Source organism: Protopterus annectens, chromosome 8.part0 (genome assembly GCF_019279795.1).
Source record: "Protopterus annectens isolate FY-2018-M chromosome 8.part0, PAN1.0, whole genome shotgun sequence".
NCBI lineage: Eukaryota > Metazoa > Chordata > Ceratodontiformes > Protopteridae > Protopterus > Protopterus annectens.
The window spans coordinates 11,664,471-11,685,335 of NC_056741.1; the positions used below are offsets into that span (position 1 = coordinate 11,664,471).

The 20,865-nt window shown below is 38.1% G+C and overlaps 1 protein-coding gene across 1 annotated transcript in view; it reads right to left on the minus strand.

Annotated features, from left to right (window-relative positions):
* LOC122808606 (pleckstrin homology domain-containing family G member 5-like) overlaps positions 1–20,865 on the minus strand; it is a 676,293-nt gene that overhangs the window by 103,909 nt on the left and 551,519 nt on the right. The window lies entirely within an intron of this gene.

Consider the following 20,865-nt stretch of genomic DNA (forward strand, 5'->3'; position numbering starts at 1 on the left):
TATAAACTCCCAAAATGGTGGAGTAGTAAACTAATAAAATTATATGGAAGCAAAAAATGTTGCTTTTATCTATACTGCTACTTCTCACAATAAAACCAAACTTAGTAAATCAAAGATTTTACAGAGCCTTCTTAAAATAGAAAAAGCTAGGTATGAAATGAAGTTACTTTCATCTGACAAAAACACCTATTATAATTATATAAATTCATTTAGAAAGTGCAACACCCCTACATCATTAGTAGAATTTAATAAAGAAGTTATTACAGATACAGATAAAATTGCTGATATATTTATTAATCATGTCTGTAGTACTGAGTATAATGTAGGTATTAAGAAAGATGTAAGAAAATATTGAATATGTGTTGCATTTGTCTAGAGATAACACAGTCAATGATTTACAATTCTTTTCAGAGAATTAGAAATAATACTTTCATGAGTCTTGATAACATAACATCTATCCTGATTAAAAATTTGGGAAGTATATTAATACCCATTCCTTCAATTTCTAGCAAACTACTGCAGAATAATGCTGTTCCGCTTTTATGGAAAACATTGTTTATTGTACCAATATTAAAAAATGGTAATATTTCTAATATAAATCACTATAGGCCTGTTAGTCTCTCCTCTATAATCTGTAAATGCTTTGAGAGATGCAACATTGATCTTATGCAATGTAAGAATAGTCACCCAGATATTGCTGATGTTTATAACCCAGGTTTTTAAAGGGGAGGTATGTACTGACTAACTTGATTGATTTTTCTAATCATTACCATAAATAATGTTGCTGAGTTTTGCCTCTTGTGTGCTCTATTTATATTTAGCAAAAATATCTGTCTCTATTGCATATATCTATATGTAAAGTACTGTGTCATTTATATCATAATCCTTTCATTATCAAATGACTATGTAACTGGTTTTCAGATAGATCTCAATGTGTTATTTTGAAAGGGCATATTTCTAATATAATGAACATTCATACAGTTGCTCCTCAGGGCTCTGTACTAGGCCTTATACTCTTCCTTTTGATTTTTTTGTACAATACCACTAAATAAATCTTTTTGGTTAAGCAAATATACAGGTGGTTGTAAAATGGGTTTTGTCATATCTAATAATGATTCTGTGGAATTTAATCAATACTTAGGTAAGATAAATATAAGTAAATCAAATGCAGGTCTTTCCCTCAGTATTGACAAATGTAAGGTGATGTATTTTGATAAACAAATGGTAAGATAGAATACAGTCTTACGTGATTTGAATTTGGATGAGGTTTCATAGTTTAAAGATTTAGGCACTATAAATTCTAATGAACTTAAATTTTTTTTAAAAGTTAGATATTGTTATTAATAAATCATTAGCTCAAGTGGGTATGCCTCTAAAGGTATCTTCAAGTAGAAACAAAGACATTCTGATTAATTTATATAAGACAATTATATGACCTTACTTGGAATATAATAACTCTTTCTGTATGTACTTAAAGAATGACTTAGCAAGAATAGACAGAGTCAAAGAAAATTTACATTTTGCAGTTTATTTAACATTAATTATTCTGATTGACTTAAAGTATTGCATTTATTTTCATTACATTATAGATACTATAGGAGCAAAATGATTCTTGCCTATAAAGCTTTCAGGAGTGTTGAACTCAGAACTCTGTTGAATTTGGAGTTGTAGGATATGCCTTGATATTTAAGGCATAAGGGTTTAAATTTTAGAGTTGATATCAATAGACTTAAATTAAGACAAAATTTATTATTCAGTCTTTACCTATTTCATGGAATTGTTTACCAATTTCTGTATGTTCCTCATTTTAATGTTGATATTTTTAAGAGAAACCTGGACTCGTGGAATGGATCAGAGGCTGTCAACCCTCTTTTTATGGAGTCTGTGTTCCTCAAAGGCCTTTGGGCAATAACACAGTTCCTGAACTTATAAACTTATATGGACCCCACATATCTCTTGCAATAATTTTTAAACTACTTAACCTCTACCCCACTCCTGCTCAGAAATAAATATTCTCACATACTTCATGTTATACAATAGCAAGGACTACTGTTGTGTTAAATGAATTTTAGCATGCCACAATCTGGTTGGAAATTTTACTTTAAGGCATCCTCTTGGATGAAATCCAGTCAGAAGTTTGTCAAAGACAGCTTCTCAAAGATAGTTAATTTTCCATCAATGGACAAGAACATAATTTTAAAGTAGCAGAATTTTTTCTTGAAGAAGGCGGAGAAGAAAAAACGTCTCAGTAATTTTGATTCCACCTAGGAGCTCCAGAGCACTTACCCTGATGTGCGCCAGGCTTTTACAAAAACAGGAACTGCTTTTTGAGATTAGACTAAGATTGTACTTCTTATGGAAGCAACACCCTAGTAAATCTGTCCTCCCTCATAATAGTTATATCAAGAGGAACACAGAATCACTCCCCTTGTAACCCACTATATAATATCTATACCTATATCTAGAGCTATATATATATATATATATATATATATATATATATATATATATATATATATATATATATATATGCGTGTGTGTGTGTGTGTGTGTGTGTGTGGTTTACTATCACTTGATAGAACTGCAGTTGATTGAAAGTGAAATGGTCGCACAATTTGACTAAAAACCGACTTGACTGAAACCCATTTCAGTGAATCACTAATCATAAAAAGCATTCAGCATAAGAAAATGCAGCATAAAACCATAATTTTGCAGGGGGGAAAACACAAGCATCTATAAAAGTGGGGGCTTGACATGATGGGAGCAATGCCAATCTATACAGTCTTCTAGACCCACTTACTTATCAAACCATATCCTCAGAAATGGTGCCTTCACATACTACCTACACTTTTACGCTTCACTGTCATTTTTTTTTATAATTCTTTTCAGTCACATTGGTTTCCAGTCAATTGCTTGTCAGTCAAAATGTTTCAACCATTCAATTTCAATCAAATGCCATTCAAAATCTGCACTTTCCTTCTGTATGTGCACCGAGCTAGTTAGAAATGGGCATCCTGAGACAATGTAGAAATTGTCTCATGTTTTCTGAAAACCATGTAATTCTCAAAGAATGTGATACTGCATGTGAGAGCTATATCTGTACACTAACTCTGGAGTTAAGGATCTCTTATACAGCCACTTAGAAATACTAAACAGGTTGTCAGAAACACACAGCACTACACAATACCTGACACACACACACACACACACACACACAGGACAAACATATAGATCTGCATATGCTAAGGCTCTTTTAAAATAATCCACTCAAACAAAAATGTCAAAGGCCTCCCAGATGCAGTAATTACAATATTTAACTTCAACAACCTCAAAAACACACTACCAAAGCAGCACCCCCCCACAATTCAGCATCAATTCAAACCACCAAGCAATCCAACATTTTGGTCAGGGTGAGGCACATAGATGTCCCATTCACCAGGCTAAGCAAGGAAAGTGTTATGGTCATTACCTATATGTGGAATAAGATCTGCTGGACCATGCACACTTTCAGGTCATTGAACCGCAAGCACCACTATCATTCTGACAGAGTCTGTGGGGGTGTAAATGACCTGACACATACCTCCCTCGGCACTATGAAAAGAGACATGATGGAGCTCTCAGACTATGTGTTCCAGACTGGTATAAGCCTAACACTTAGCAGTATATTCTTCCATCTCCAAGGATGATGCCACAGTATGAACAAAAATAAATTATTTTAATAATTTTCTTACTTTTCGGTTTAATTTGAAGAAGGTACAATATTTACTGGCCTTGGAGAACATTGTTGGCAGACCACTATGCTTCACCGGGCATGGTCTACACCTCTCCCCTCTATGCTTTCAAATATTGGCTAAAACCTTGGCCATCCATATAGTGCTTTTTTAGGCATTGCCAACCTGATAAACCATCTGACATAGCTAAACCAACCCACGATAATCTAAAGATGGTATAACTCGACAGAAGTCTAAACAAAAAAACTCCACCCCTTGCAGGCCTTTCTCTCCCTAGAGAATGTAGATATATCTCTGTAGTGGCTGAGACATGTTTTAAAACTCTGGAGAGCACCTCAGCATTGTATAGCTATAATGAGTTCTGTACATTAGGCCAGCTCCTCCACAGAAAGGGACAACAGGTGGACGTGACTCAATTTACATCAAAAACGAACAACTTAAGGCTGGACAAGCAGTATGATGGACTTGAGCTCCTCCACATAGAATTCACCATAATCAAAGTCCAGTACTATATCTTTGCAAGCTATAGGCCCCTCTCTATAACCTAGAAAACCCATACCACTTATTTAAATTAACTTGAATCACTCCATTCAACCCAACATCACACTCATGGGTGACTTCAACTACCCCAGTAGAAACTAGCAACCATACTTGACCTCAGACTTGTAGGCACAAAGATTCTTGGATTTTGTCAACATAAATGCCCTGGACCAGATGTTCTGTACACTACACACTCACTAGAGACACCAATATCCCTGACCTTGTCATCACTAACATGGGGGATCATTACATCTCCCACCCCAAGTGTAATATCCTTACTGTTCAGGATGGACCATAAAGCTGTCTCTTTCTACATAGAAAATAAATCCTTGAACATCAGGTAACCTTGGAACTTTTAGGAACTGTTCCCGGGCAAACTTCTTGCTTTTAAGTGATACCCTGGCAGAATTTCAAGCCTCCTTAACCCAGAGAACATTACTGCCTATGCAGAGTTGCTCACAAAAACTTTACAATCATGTACACAGCTGCATAGATACAGCAGTGGTACCTACCTATAATAAGCACAAAACAAACTCAAAAAAACAAACCAAGCTGGTGGAATCCCAACATCTATAGGTTGTGTAACAAAAAGAAGAAAATCATGGCTGACCTATACAGGTTTTGTACTAATCAAATGGATAACAGCTACAGTCACTCTCCTACATTAAAGAGGACCTTCCACAGATCCAGGCAATTGTAGACCCATAACTCTAAAGACTTAAAGACGTATTAATTAATCAGGACATATGGAACCTCCAAATACAGGATCCATCTCAGTTTGGATTTGTCAAGGGCAGGGCATGTTTACCTAACCTGGTGGATTTTTTTGGATGAAGGCAAAATGGTACACACCTCATACATCAATCTGGCCAAAGATTTTGAAACAATTTTCAACTCAGGTATAGTAGAAAAACTAAATAAACTAGGAATAAACCCCTATGTCACCCACTGGATTGCCACCTGGCTCACAGATAAGACACAGATAACGAAAATAGGGGAGGTTACATCAACAAAGAGAGCAGTTACCAGTGGTATCCCCCTGGGTTCTGTGCTGGGACCTCTTCTGTTTGGCATCTACTTCTCTTAAGTAAATGCCAGTACCAAAGGGCTCTGGATGAAGTTTGCAGATGACTGCAAGCTAGGAGCAGTCGTTGAATCCCCAAATGACTTAGCCATCCTTCAAGAATAACTGTTGCTAAAATCATGGACTGAAACTATTTTATTTATTTTATTTTATTTTATTTTACATTTGTTGACCGGGCTAGTCTAACTGGATATATGTCCTTTTTCAGTAGAGGCCTGGGGAGAAAAGCTCCAGGTTATTATACATAGAACATACATAGTTCATAATAACAGGCTGTATAAGGTTATAAGAAGCAATAAGCATGAGTAGCAAATATGAAATAACAAAATAGTCAAAAAAAATGTTTACCTAACCTGGTGGATTTTTGTGGATGAAGGCAAAATGGTACACACCTCATACCTCAATCTGGCCAAACTAAATACCAAAAATGCTTTACTGTATCCTTTGGGAAGTCATCTACCCCAGGGAACTATCACATTAACAATAAACCCCTAAGAGAACCCAGTTGTTCGAGATTTGGGAACTTATGTGGATAATGACCTAAGTTTTGACTAACATGAGTTTATTGTTGTAAGAAAGTCCTTCTATATTGCACAGCTTATAAACAATGCAATTGTGTCTAGGTCTAGGGATTTAGGAATGTCATTGTCTCCCTTTACTCAGCTCTCGTTAGGCCAGTCACTGAATATAATGCCCCCTTTGGCATTTTTCTGTCCAGACACATGTGACAACCGGAGCACCCACAGAAATACCTTACTAAAAGGATACAAGGCCTAAACAATATCTCCTCTGTGTACCGACTCAAAGCCTTTCACTATACACAGTATCCTACAGACTGCTGAGGAGTGACCTGTGTGTGGCATAGAATATATCATCTGAACCATAACTGATGGATTTATTGTCCATCAGCATGTCATGTGTTATCAGAAATACTCAGTCTGACGATCTAAACCTTTTCTGTAACATCAACAGAACAGTTTAGAGGGACTGGTATATTTCACAGAGTAGACTACTGCTATGGAACAGACTCCCCATCAACATAAACCAAAGTTCATCCCTGTCCATTTTCAATCACAACTTAGATCTGTGGATGGGACACAGAAAAATTACCTCAGGACTGCCCCTGTACTACTAAAGGACGGAGGCAGCTCCTAAATGCTTTATCCCAAGCATGGGTCCCCTCATATTATCTATAGTATGATCCCAGTTATATATAACCAAATGGGATACGTTATTTCAAGCAGAGAAAGAGAAAATGGCCTTCAAGGGCAGTAAGTGTAGTACTTACCTATGAACTTATGAAAATTGAAAGTGACATGCTCAGCAAGGTAAGCCCTCCATTAACAAACTAAATAAGCAACTTACAGGATGAATTAAGTCTAACAAATCCAAATTTGAGGTAAAAGTAGCCTCCCAGGCTAAGGACAACCACAAGGTATTCTTCACCTATGTCAAAAACCTCAAAAGTAATACACAGCAATATACTGAACTGATTGTAAAAGGAGCGACCTATACTGAGACAGAGGATATAGCACATCATCTCCAATTTTACCTCACTTTCTCTTCCAGACACTTCTCAAGAAAAACCTCCAACCATAGCTCCTCCAACTATTACTAGGGAACAGGTCCTACACAAGGCTGTGTTATCCATGAACCCAGGAAACTACCAACTCATAAGCCTGAATAGTCTCATATATAAGGCCATGGAAAGACTAATCATGGACATGATAAATAATGACATGGAGACCTTCATACACCAGGTCCAACTTACCAGAGCTAACCTGGTTTGGTTTTGTCAGGGGCAGGTTATGCCTACCTAATCTTGTGATATTTTTCTTGGGGGCAAAGCAGTGAGCAGTGTTTACCTCGACCTGGCTAAAGCTGTCTGCACAATGCCCTTCATAGGCATTGTAGACAAGCTCACAAAATTAGTTATAAACCCCTATGTCACCCACTGCCTACCCAGCTGGCTCACAGATAGACTGTCTTATCCTGACTTCTTCTGTCCTATCTCTACAAAAAGACCAGTCACTAGTGGAGCCCCCAGAGTTCAGTGCTGGGGGCTACTCCTTTTGGCATTTAGTTCTTTAAGTCAAGGCCATCATTAAAGGCCTCTGGCTGACTAAGTTCACAGATAATTACAAAGTAGGTACAGTCATAGAATCCCTCAAAAACACAAGCAACCTTCAAGAGGGCCTCACATAGACTAATAACTGGTGCTAGAGTCACAGTCTAAAACTCAATGCCAAAAAAATGCAAAATAGCATCTTTGGAAAGAGAACCGCTGCTGGAAATTACTGCACCGATGATATATCCCTAAGAGTTGACCGTGTGATCAGGGATTTGGGAAAGCCATGTAGACAGTGACATAGCCTTTAATCATCATGTGCCTGCTATGGAAGGGAGATAATTCCATGTTGCACAGCTTGTAAGCAAGAGTAAGGTATCTAGGTGCAGAGATGTCACTCAAGAGTAAGGTATCTAGGTGCAGAGATGTTACTCAAGAGTAAGGTATCTAGGTACAAAGATGTCACTCAAGAGTAAGGTGTCTAGGTGTAAAGATGTCACTCAAGAGTAAGGTATCTAGGTGCAAAGATGTCACTCAAGAGTAAGGTATCTAGGTGCAAAGATGTCACTCAAGAGTAAGGTATCTAGGTGCAGAGATGTCACTCAAGAGTAAGGTATCTAGGTGCAGAGATGTTACTCAAGAGTAAGGTATCTAGGTGCAGAGATGTTACTCAAGAGTAAGGTATCTAGGTGCAAAGATGTCACTCAAGAGTAAGGTATCTAGGTGCAAAGATGTCACTCAAGAGTAAGGTATCTAGGTGCAGAGATGTTACTCAAGAGTAAGGTATCTAGGTGCAAAGATGTCACTCAAGAGTAAGATATCTAGGTGCAAAGATGTCACTCAAGAGTAAGGTATCTAGGTGCAAAGATGTCACTCAAGAGTAAGGTATCTAGGTGCAAAGATGTCACTCAAGAGTAAGGTATCTAGGTGCAAAGATGTCACTCAAGAGTAAGGTATCTAGGTGCAAAGATGTCACTCAAGAGTAAGATATCTAGGTGCAAAGATGTCACTCAAGAGTAAGGTATCTAGGTGCAAAGATGTCACTCAAGAGTAAGGTATCTAGGTGCAAAGATGTCACTCAAGAGTAAGGTATCTAGGTGCAAAGATGTCACTCAAGAGTAAGGTATCTAGGTGCAAAGATGTCACTCAAGAGTAAGGTATCTAGGTGCAAAGATGTCACTCAAGAGTAAGGTATCTAGGTGCAAAGATGTCACTCAAGAGTAAGATATCTAGGTGCAAAGATGTCACTCAAGAGTAAGGTATCTAGGTGCAAAGATGTCACTCAAGAGTAAGGTATCTAGGTGCAAAGATGTCACTCAAGAGTAAGGTATCTAGGTGCAGAGATGTCACTCAAGAGTAAGGTATCTAGGTGCAAAGATGTCACTCAAGAGTAAGGTATCTAGGTACAAAGATGTCACTCAAGAGTAAGGTATCTAGGTGCAGAGATGTCACTCAAGAGTAAGGTATCTAGGTGCAAAGATGTCACTCAAGAGTAAGATATCTAGGTGCAAAGATGTCACTCAAGAGTAAGGTATCTAGGTGCAAAGATGTCACTCAAGAGTAAGGTATCTAGGTGCAAAGATGTCACTCAAGAGTAAGGTATCTAGGTGCAAAGATGTCACTCAAGAGTAAGGTATCTAGGTGCAAAGATGTCACTCAAGAGTAAGGTATCTAGGTGCAGAGATGTTACTCAAGAGTAAGGTATCTAGGTGCAAAGATGTCACTCAAGAGTAAGGTATCTAGGTGCAAAGATGTCACTCAAGAGTAAGGTATCTAGGTGCAAAGATGTCACTCAAGAGTAAGATATCTAGGTGCAGAGATGTCACTCAAGAGTAAGGTATCTAGGTGCAAAGATGTCACTCAAGAGTAAGGTATCTAGGTGCAAAGATGTCACTCAAGAGTAAGGTATCTAGGTGCAAAGATGTCACTCAAGAGTAAGGTATCTAGGTGCAGAAATGTCACTGATCCAGTGTACTCAATTCTCATTAGATTAATCATTGAGTATAATCCCCGCTTCAGTATGTACCCGATGAGGCATATGCAACCACAGGAGCATCCACAGAGGAGGCTCCTCACAAAATGAATACATGATGTAAACAACATGCCATGTGAGGACTGCCCCAAAGCCCTATCCCTGTTCTCATTCTCCTACAGTTTGCTGACAGGTGAGCTAAACCTGGCCTTCAAAGCACCCTCTGATCCAGCCCTTATGGACCTGTGCTCATCTGCAAAACAAATAGCATCAGAAATACCTAATATAAGGACCTAAACCTCATCTGCAACATAAATAAAACACAGTGGAAGGACAGATATGTATCACAGAGACCAACCCTTCTCTGGAACAGACTTCCCATCCATGTGAAACTAAGTTCCTCTCTGTACCTATTAAAGTGCACTCTGGATCAGTGAATGGGGAACTAAATTTATATCTGACCTACCACCTACATCCCCATTACAAAGAAGAAGCTTGTAAATGCTCGATACCCATTACCCAAGTTATGCCTCCAGTAAAATGAGGGGTATCAGAACCTGCCAAATACATCTGGAAAGCAAGGCCAAACTTAAAAAGGCCCTTTAAGGTCACTAGCCTAGTAATTACCTAGGAACCTATGAAAAGAAGTGTCTTGCAAGTATATGGGAAGGTTAAGGTTCTCCAGAGAACTTCCAACTTCAGATTAATCACAAACAAGTCCACTAATTAGTATCTTTGATCTAAACAAGGTTCCCCCAGAAAGATTATTAATGAGACTGTGAAGGTTCAGAGTCAAAGAAACACATGTGTCTGGAAAACAGTTATTTGTTGTAGATATGTTATCCAAAAATCCTATACCTCACTAGCTATTATCTGAAATAAATTAGAAAAGCTAAAGCAACCTACCCAAAATTAATGATAGTTACAAGCTGTTATGCATTATATCCAAGATGGATTGACATATTTATGCATACAAACCACACATCTCATGCATAAGTACTATGCAGTCAGAGCACAACTATCAAAACATGATAGCTTGTTGTTATACCAAGAAAGAAATATAGTGCCCCCATTACAGTGAGCTGAACTGCTACATCAGAAACACAAAGGCCACCAAGGTCTCATGAAATGTCAAAAAAGAAACAAAATTTGTTTGTGGGTTTTTTTTTGTTTTATTTTTGGAGGGGCACCAGAATGGAATGACTAGCTGCACCTCTGATGTCAGGTCATGACTATCTTCTATTAAGTGGTAAAGCCGAGAGAACAATGCAAATAGCTAAAAATAAGTTGTAGCAATCAGATCCTCACAGAACTGTCTTGCCATATTGAGCTACTCTGTAACTAATGCTTCGAAGTGATGTAGGACCTGAAATGTCAACATTAGAATCAAAAATTGAGCTTAAAACTATTCCATATCAAACAAACAAAATGGCCAGTGAGCTAAAGAGTATTACAAAACGTTTTATAACAGGTGTTATTCTGTATGACCACTACCTGCCCTTTTACAAGGGCAATCTTTCTAGCAGAAGTTGGTTGGGGAAGAAGTGGGCCTTAACAGGTTTTGCAGTGCAGAAAACTAATGAACCAAGGTTCTACAAGATGCAAGCCAAATATGGTGACATAGTTGGATAAAATTGGAGGCATACCCAGATAGTTCCTGATTAGCCTCAACCCGAAAGTAGTGTTCCGGAAAACAAACGTAATGAGTCTGAGCTGAGAATAACTAGGTGCACATCGTTAAGATGGTTGCTGTGCCTTTAAACATGCAACTTCAACTGAATATTCAAGACAAGTGTGGAAGTTAAAAACTCTCTATTTATAACGACAGACTGCATGCTCTTAAGCCAACTCAAACAAGTGTGATTGTCCCTAACCCTAGTGAGTATAAAAATATTAATGCTAGTTATATTATCCTGTCTTTTAGTTTTCCTTCCTCAAGTTCTAACTTTGTTTGTAGCATTAGATCCTATGCTACTCGAGTGACCCAGAATGGAAGTGAAGGCAGTGAACCGATTTGCTACCCGAGCTGCAATAGAATAATATGGTCAAATAAGTATGCATCTAGTTTTGTATATCTTACTAATGATGTTTCTCTCAAGATGCTGTTTCATAGCTAATCATTTATTTCTAAAGATTAACAATAGACAGTGCCAGGATAATTATATATATAGGTCCACTTTGTAATTTCAAAAGCCCAAAATCTCGAGTTTCAAAATACCGATCCAAGAAACTCGAGATTTTGGAATCTCGAAATTACAAAGTAACAAAGTAAAAAAAAAAAAAAAAAAAACAATAAAAAAAATAAAAACTGTTTTTGCAGGGGGTCAAGCACGCTGCAGCACCCGTGTGGGGAGCTGCACCCCCTGCAACTTAAATATACCATCTCCGAGATCGCGCTACAGTGGAGAGAATGGTAAGCATAACGGGACCATTACCATTCTCTTCAGTGTAGCGCGATCTCGGAGATGGTATATGTAAGTTGCAGGGGGTGTGGGGGGTGCAAGCGGGCTTGCCCCCCTGCAAAAACATTGTTTTAGTTAGCTTTTTTTTTTTTTGCAATACTTTGTAGTTTCGAGATTCCAAAATCTCAATGTTTTGAGTTCCATGTATCAAAACTCAAAATTCTGGGCTTTCAAAATTACAAAGTGGACCCATATATATATATATATATATATATATATATATATATATATATATATATATATATATATATATAAAGAGAGAGAGCACAGATATTTTAAGAATATATGTATCCCATAATGCATTTTATCTAGAGTCTTGTGTCAGTGTATTCATTATGATTAAAGTATTGTGAATAAAAATGTAAAACCACACGGAGTAAATGCTCTGTTACGAACAACAGCAAATAATGAAAGCAAACATCAAATGTTCACAGAGCAAAACAATGGTAGGGAAACCAAATACTCCAAACAGTGTATACGATGTATTCCAAGGAATGAAAAAAAATCTCTAATCTCCAATATAATAAAAACTGGTTTATTCGAATAACAGACGGTAAGCGCTTTCACTGGGATAGCTTCATCAGACCGTATTACAAAAAGCACTAAAAAACAGTCAGTTTATATGATTAAAAAGGCGCCAAAAAATCAATTAATGTAAAGTCCCCCTTAAAGGAACATAGGAGAATTGCTACCTAATACAAAATATAAATGTTAAAATACATGACATATTGTCTAAAACTTGTTAAAAGAATGTGTATAACGCCTAAACATAAGTATCCCTATAGGCACTTGTTAAATACAAATTATCTATCATATAAAATAAACCATATGTGCATTAAATAAGCAGCTCATTTGAATGTTTTAAGTCTTCTTGACTTTAACAGTGGACGTAGAGGAACTCTGCCATTAAGTCCTGGATAAAGATCAGCCCTAAACTTAATGATCCAATCTATCTCCCGGTTCTCTGTATGGTTTTCTACATCTCCCCTTCTAATGGTCCTAAGGATCTGTTCTAGGACTCTAAATCTGAACTCATGGTTGCTCCCATGTTCTGAAGTGTGTTTGGCAAGGGCATTAAAAAGATGGCCCTTCCTAATGTGGTATGCATGTTCTCGGATCCTATCTCTTAACATGCGGTTAGTTTTGCCTACGTAGTAGGCTGGACAAGAGGTACAGGTTGCCAAATACACCACATCTTTTGATCTGCAATTGCCCTTAACTCGAATGACAAAGTCCCCAGACTCATGTGGTGGTCTAAAGACTGGATCACTAAGAATAAAAGGACAAAAATTACATGTATGGCAAGGTTCCATATGTGGTTCCTCTGTACATCTATCAAAATTAATGGATTTAGGGTAGCAAAGTAGTTGCTTGATGTTCTTTTTATTTCGGTAGACAAACCTAGGTTTGTCCCCAAGCAGCTGTTTAACAGTGGGATCGACTGACAGGACATGCCAATGTTTAAGTACAACATCTTTAATAGCACCAACATCTTTAGTATAATAAATAGGAAACAAAATATCATTATGAGGTGATGATTGTGTGACTATTTGTTGTGTCTTGATGAAATTGTCACGAGCTCTTACGGCTCCTTCAGAGAAGTAAGGCATGGCTCTGTCATTCCTTAATCCATCAATGCCCTCCATGCCCTTACTGATATCTGAGGCACTATAGCCTCGCTCTCTTAACATATTGTCTAAATTCACCAAACTAGTCGCAAAATCAGAATCTCGTGGAATGTATCTAGAAGTCCGCATGGACTGTCCACGAACAATGTTGTTATATATGTATCCAGGGTGCATGCTGGACCGATGTAGGAGACTGTTCCTATAACTGGATTTTCTATAGAGTCCAGTGTTAACAATTCCTCCTGGTAATTTTTCTACATACACATCTAAGAAAGGAATGCTGACATATGACCATTCCATAGTAAAATTAAGAAACCAAACAAAATCATTGATTGATATAAAAAACTCATTCAATTGTCCTAATGTACCCTTCCAAACAAAAAACAGGTCGTCTACAAAACGCCTGTAGAACGGTACATAGAGTACAAATAAATCATTCCTAAAAAGGTGTTCATGTTCCCATTCGGCCATAACTAGGTTGGCGTAGCTATTGGCACACGAGGTGCCCATAGCTACGCCATCCCGCTGCAAATACAGGCCTTCCTGAAAGCAAAATACATTCGAGTCCAAAACCTTCCCTAGTAAAGAAATAACCAAATCAATATCAAAAGGAGAAGCTAACCTCCTTAGATGTGTATTCAACATGTCCAGTCCTTCTGTGTTGGGGATAACAGTAAATAATGACTGGACATCCATAGTTACCCAAATTAAATCATCTATCTGCGTACTGGTTCTCACGTATTCATAGAAGTCCAGTAAGAACTGTCTTGTATCTTTGAGTATAAACAAATTAGCCTCAACTACTGGTCTCAGTAAGGTTTCAACATAAATGGAAAGTGGTTCGGTCGACCAACCTCTGCCCGCAACTATTGGCCTCATGGGAGGTAAAACCGGATCTTTATGAATCTTAGGAAGACCTTGGATAGTTGGTATCAACGGATGTACCACAAACAAAAAATTGTATAATTCTTGATCAATGACATTATTGTCAAGTAACCTCCGAAGTGTTAGTCTAACTTTTTCAATAATATTATCTAATCTTGTCTCAGTTATGGGTTCATAGAACCTATCATTCATCAACATACTTAACATATCTTTATTGTACCTCTCTAAATCAAAAATAACTATCCCTCCACCTTTATCTGCAGGGCGTATCATTATGTCATGGTTGTTACGTAAAGTCTCTAGGGCTATCCTCTGTTCTAGGCTCAAGTTGTATCTATGTTTTGTATTCTGTCTACCTCCCATACTATAGAGTTCATCCTCAACAAGTTTACTGTACGCTGCAATCAAAGGGTGGGGGGGTGGAACAAAGGTGCTCGGTTTTCTTAATGCTCCTATAGTAGATGTATGTGCAGGTTGTTTAAAAAAGATCCTTAATGATAGGTTCCTGACAAATAACTTGAAATCTTTCAGGGTTTCTTCCAATCTACTGTATCTGCTGGGAATAAATGTCAAGCCTTTTGAAAGTACCTGAATTTCAGGGTCACTTAAAGTGTACCTAGACAGGTTAAATACTAACTCTGTCTCTTTCTCTCCCACATCTTTTGATGTCTGATTGGAGGAGGTGTTGTCTGGGGAGAGCTTCCTCTTGTGTCGCCCCCTGCTGTTGGACCTGGTTCTCTCCTCCCTCATGTGGGTCTTGATTGGAAAAGGGAGTTTATCAATGGATTGAGGTGGGCCCATTGAAGGCAGGGGATGTTGTCGTTCAGTGGTGCTAGTATGAGTACGATCCTTCCTAAGATCCATAAAACCAGTTTTCCTACGAACAACAGGGTCTGAAATGATATTATGAATTCCTGCACTGGCCATAGAATTAACAATGACCTGGTCATTACTGACAACTTCAACACTAGTATGGCCAGAATTAGAGGTTGCATCCATCCTATCAACATTAGACATATCTGAACTCAAATTGTCAACTGTAACAGAAGTCTCATTGTCAGTAGCTAAAATTACATTATCAGAACCATTAATTAAGTCAATTCCATTATTGTCGGAGGTAATCCTCGTGGAATGTCCAGTAATACTCGTGGCGTTACTGACGCCACCATTGGCATCAAATCTGGGCCAAGTGAAGATTTGGCCCAACTTAAAGTCAGTAATGTCTCTGTGTAGTTTAGACCTTTTTTGATTCAAAAGTCGCTTCTCGTATAACATAACATTGTCTAAAATGCCTGTAAAGGCGTTGTCAACAACAGAACTTGGAAAAGTAGCATAAATGTCCGACTGGCTTCTCTTAATAGCATCTCTGAGTGCCGTTTCAATAGGTAAAAAGAAAGCATTCATTAGTTTCATGTAATTGAGGCTTACCTCAATGTTGAGTTGCTGCCAGTCGAACAAAAGCTCCGGATAAAGGGTGCCCGTGGTGGGCATCTTGAGCACCCTTAACCCTCTTGGAATAATCCGGCGTTGAATGCAGACCTCAAAGTGTTGTCTTTGGGTCTGCAACCGTTTCAATTTAAGTAAATCCAGTTCCAAACTGTCTGTCGCCAGACGCAGACCCTCTCGGTCGTAGTCCAATGTTGTAGTATCAGCTCCAAGTTCCTTCATATCTCCCGTCTCTCCAAAAAATGTTAAAGGATTCTCCTCTGCTCTCAGGCAATCAGCCAAACGGTCGCAAACAGACCTCATCACAGCCGGAACTTCCTGGATGTTACGTGGAACATACGGCAATTCAACTTGAACTTGTTCCCCTCCAATCATGCCTCCGGTGGAAGAAAACAGCCAAATAATAGTGTGAATAAAAATGTAAAACCACACGGAGTAAATGCTCTGTTACGAACAACAGCAAATAATGAAAGCAAACATCAAATGTTCACAGAGCAAAACAATGGTAGGGAAACCAAATACTCCAAACAGTGTATACGATGTATTCCAAGGAATGAAAAAAAATCTCTAATCTCCAATATAATAAAAACTGGTTTATTCGAATAACAGGCGGTAAGCGCTTTCACTGGGATAGCTTCATCAGACCGTATTACAAAAAGCACTAAAAAACAGTCAGTTTATATAATTAAAAAGGCGCCAAAAAATCAATTAATGTGGAGTCCCCCTTAAACAGATCCTTAGGACCATTAGAAGGGGAGATGTAGAAAACCATACAGAGAACCGGGAGATAGATTGGATCATTAAGTTTAGGGCTGATCTTTATCCAGGACTTAATGGCAGAGTTCCTTTACGTCCACTGCTAAAATCAAGAAGACTTAAAACATTCAAATGAGCTGCTTATTTAATGCACATATGGTTTATTTTATATGATAGATAATTTGTATTTAACAAGTGCCTATAGGGATACTTATGTTTAGGCGTTATACACATTCTTTTAACAAGTTTTAGACAATATGTCATGTATTTTAACATTTACATTTTGTATTAGGTAGCAGTTCTCCTATGTTCCTTTAAGGGGGACTCCACATTAATTGATTTTTTGGCGCCTTTTTAATTATATAAACTGACTGTTTTTTAGTGCTTTTTGTAATACGGTCTGATGAAGCTATCCCAGTGAAACGCCGGATTATTCCAAGAGGGTTAAGGGTGCTCAAGATGCCCACCACGGGCACCCTTTATCCGGAGCTTTTGTTCGACTGGCAGCAACTCAACATTGAGGTAAGCCTCAATTACATGAAACTAATGAATGCTTTCTTTTTACCTATTGAAACGGCACTCAGAGATGCTATTAAGAGAAGCCAGTCGGACATTTATGCTACTTTTCCAAGTTCTGTTGTTGACAACGCCTTTACAGGCATTTTAGACAATGTTATGTTATACGAGAAGCGACTTTTGAATCAAAAAAGGTCTAAACTACACAGAGACATTACTGACTTTAAGTTGGGCCAAATCTTCACTTGGCCCAGATTTGATGCCAATGGTGGCCAGTAACGCATACAGTATTACTGGACATTCCACGAGGATTACCTCCGACAATAATGGAATTGACTTAATTAATGGTTCTGATAATGTAATTTTAGCTACTGACAATGAGACTTCTGTTACAGTTGACAATTTGAGTTCAGATATGTCTAATGTTGATAGGATGGATGCAACCTCTAATTCTGGCCATACCAGTGTTGAAGTTGTCAGTAATGACCAGGTCATTGTTAATTCTATGGCCAGTGCAGGAATTCATAATATCATTTCAGACCCTGTTGTTCGTAGGAAAACTGGTTTTATGGATCTTAGGAAGGATCGTACTCACACTGGCACCACTGAACGACAACATCCCCTGCCTTTAATGGGCCCACCTCAATCCACTGATAAACTCCCTTTTCCAATCAAGACCCACATGAGGGAGGAGAGAACCAGGTCCAACAGCAGGGGGCGACACAAGAGGAAGCTCTCCCCAGACAACACCTCCTCCAATCGGAGCATCAAAAAGATGTGGGAGAGAAAGAGACAGAGTTAGTATTTAACCTGTCTAGGTACACTTTAAGTGACCCTGAAATTCAGGTACTTTCAAAAGGCTTGACATTTATTCCCAGCAGATACAGTAGATTGGAAGAAACCCTGAAAGATTTCAAGTTATTTGTCAGGAACCTATCTTTAAGGATCTTTTTTAAACAACCTGCACATTCATCCACTATAGGAGCATTAAGAAAACCGAGCACATTTGTTCCACCCCCCCACCCTTTGATTGCAGCGTATAGTAAACTTGTTGAGGATGAACTCTATAGTATGGAAGGTAGACAGAATACAAAACATAGATACAACTTGAGCCTAGAACAGAGGATAGCCCTAGAGACTTTACGTAACAACCATGACATAATGATACGCCCTGCAGATAAAGGTGGAGGGATAGTTATTTTTGATTTAGAGAGGTACAATAAAGATATGTTAAGTATGTTGATGAATGATAGGTTCTATGAACCCATTACTGAGACAAGATTAGATAATATCATTGAAAAAGTTAGATTAACACTTCGGAGGTTACTTGACAACAATGTCATTGATCAAGAATTATACAATTTTTTGTTTGTGGTACATCCGTTGATACCAACTATCCAAGGTCTTCCTAAGATTCATAAAGATCCGGTTTTACCTCCCATGAGGCCAATAGTTGCGGGCAGAGGTTGGTCGACCGAACCACTTTCCATTTATGTTGAAACCTTACTGAGACCAGTAGTTGAGGCTAATTTGTTTATACTTAAAGATACAAGACAGTTCTTACTGGACTTCTATGAATACGTGAGAACCAGTACGCAGATAGATGATTTAATTTGGGTAACTATGGATGTCCAGTCATTATTTACTGTTATCCCCAACACAGAAGGACTGGACATGTTGAATACACATCTAAGGAGGTTAGCTTCTCCTTTTGATATTGATTTGGTTATTTCTTTACTAGGAAGGTTTTGGACTCGAATGTATTTTGCTTTCAGGAAGGCCTGTATTTGCAGCGGGATGGGCGTAGCTATGGGCACCTCGTGTGCCAATAGCTACGCCAACCTAGTTATGGCCGAATGGGAACATGAACATCTTCTTAGGAATGAGTTATTCGTACTCTATGTACCGTTCTACAGGCGTTTTGTAGACGACCTGTTTTTTGTTTGGAAGGGTACATTAGGACAATTGAATGAGTTTTTTACATCAATCAATGATTTTGTTTGGTTTCTTAATTTTACTATGGAATGGTCATATGTCAGCATTCCTTTCTTAGATGTGTATGTAGAAAAATTACCAGGAGGAATTGTTAACACTGGACTCTATAGAAAATCCAGTTATAGGAACAGTCTCCTACATCGGTCCAGCATGCACCCTGGATACATATATAACAACATTGTTCGTGGACAGTCCATGCGGACTTCTAGATACATTCCACGAGACTCTGATTTTGCCACTAGTTTGGTGAATTTAGACAACATGTTAAGAGAGCGAGGCTATAGTGCCTCAGATATTAGTAAGGGCATGGAGGGCATTGATGGATTAAGGAATGACAGAGCCATGCCTTACTTCTCTGAAGGAGCCGTAAGAGCTCGTGACAATTTCATCAAGACACAACAAATAGTCACACAATCATCACCTCATAATGATATTTTGTTTCCTATTTATTATACTAAAGATGTTGGTGCTATTAAAGATGTTGTACTTAAACATTGGCATGTCCTGTCAGTCGATCCCACTGTTAAACAGCTGCTTGGGGACAAACCTAGGTTTGTCTACCGAAATAAAAAGAACATCAAGCAACTACTTTGCTACCCTAAATCCATTAATTTTGATAGATGTACAGAGGAACCACATATGGAACCTTGCCATACATGTAATTTTTGTCCTTTTATTCTTAGTGATCCAGTCTTTAGACCACCACATGAGTCTGGGGACTTCGTCATTCGAGTTAAGGGCAACTGTAGATCAAAAGATGTGGTGTATTTGGCAACCTGTACCTCCTGTCCAGCCTACTACGTAGGCAAAACCAACCGCATGCTAAGAGACAGGATTCGAGAACATGCGTATCACATTAGGAAGGGCCATCTTTTTAATGCCCTTGCCAAACACACTTCAGAACATGGAAGCAACCATGAGTTCAGATTTAGAGTCCTTGAACAGATCCTTAGGACCATTAGAAGGGGAGATGTAGAAAACCATACAGAGAACCGGGAGATAGATTGGATCATTAAGTTTAGGGCTGATCTTTATCCAGGACTTAATGGCAGAGTTCCTTTACGTCCACTGCTAAAATCAAGAAGACTTAAAACATTCAAATGAGCTGCTTATTTAATGCACATATGGTTTATTTTATATGATAGATAATTTGTATTTAACAAGTGCCTATAGGGATACTTATGTTTAGGCGTTATACACATTCTTTTAACAAGTTTTAGACAATATGTCATGTATTTTAACATTTACATTTTGTATTAGGTAGCAGTTCTCCTATGTTCCTTTAAGGGGGACTCCACATTAATTGATTTTTTGGCGCCTTTTTAATTATATAAACTGACTGTTTTTTAGTGCTTTTTGTAATACGGTCTGATGAAGCTATCCCAGTGAAAGCGCTTACCGCCTGTTATTCGAATAAACCAGTTTTTATTATATTGGAGATTAGAGATTTTTTTTCATTCCTTGGAATACATCGTATACACTGTTTGGAGTATTTGGTTTCCCTACCATTGTTTTGCTCTGTGAACATTTGATGTTTGCTTTCATGATTAAAGTATTGTCATTACTTGTACTGAGCTGCCATTTTGTACACAGCAAAAGTTAGCTGTTTGATTATAAAGCTGGTATAACAGGACATTTTTGGCACTGCCATTTGTTATTACCAGGTCACCAGAGGCACATATCATATTTCCTTTGGCATGCAGTGTAAATCTTCAGTTTACATCATTTCATATCTTATTTCTCCCATCACTACAAGTAGCTACTTGTTTTTTTCCCTAGTGT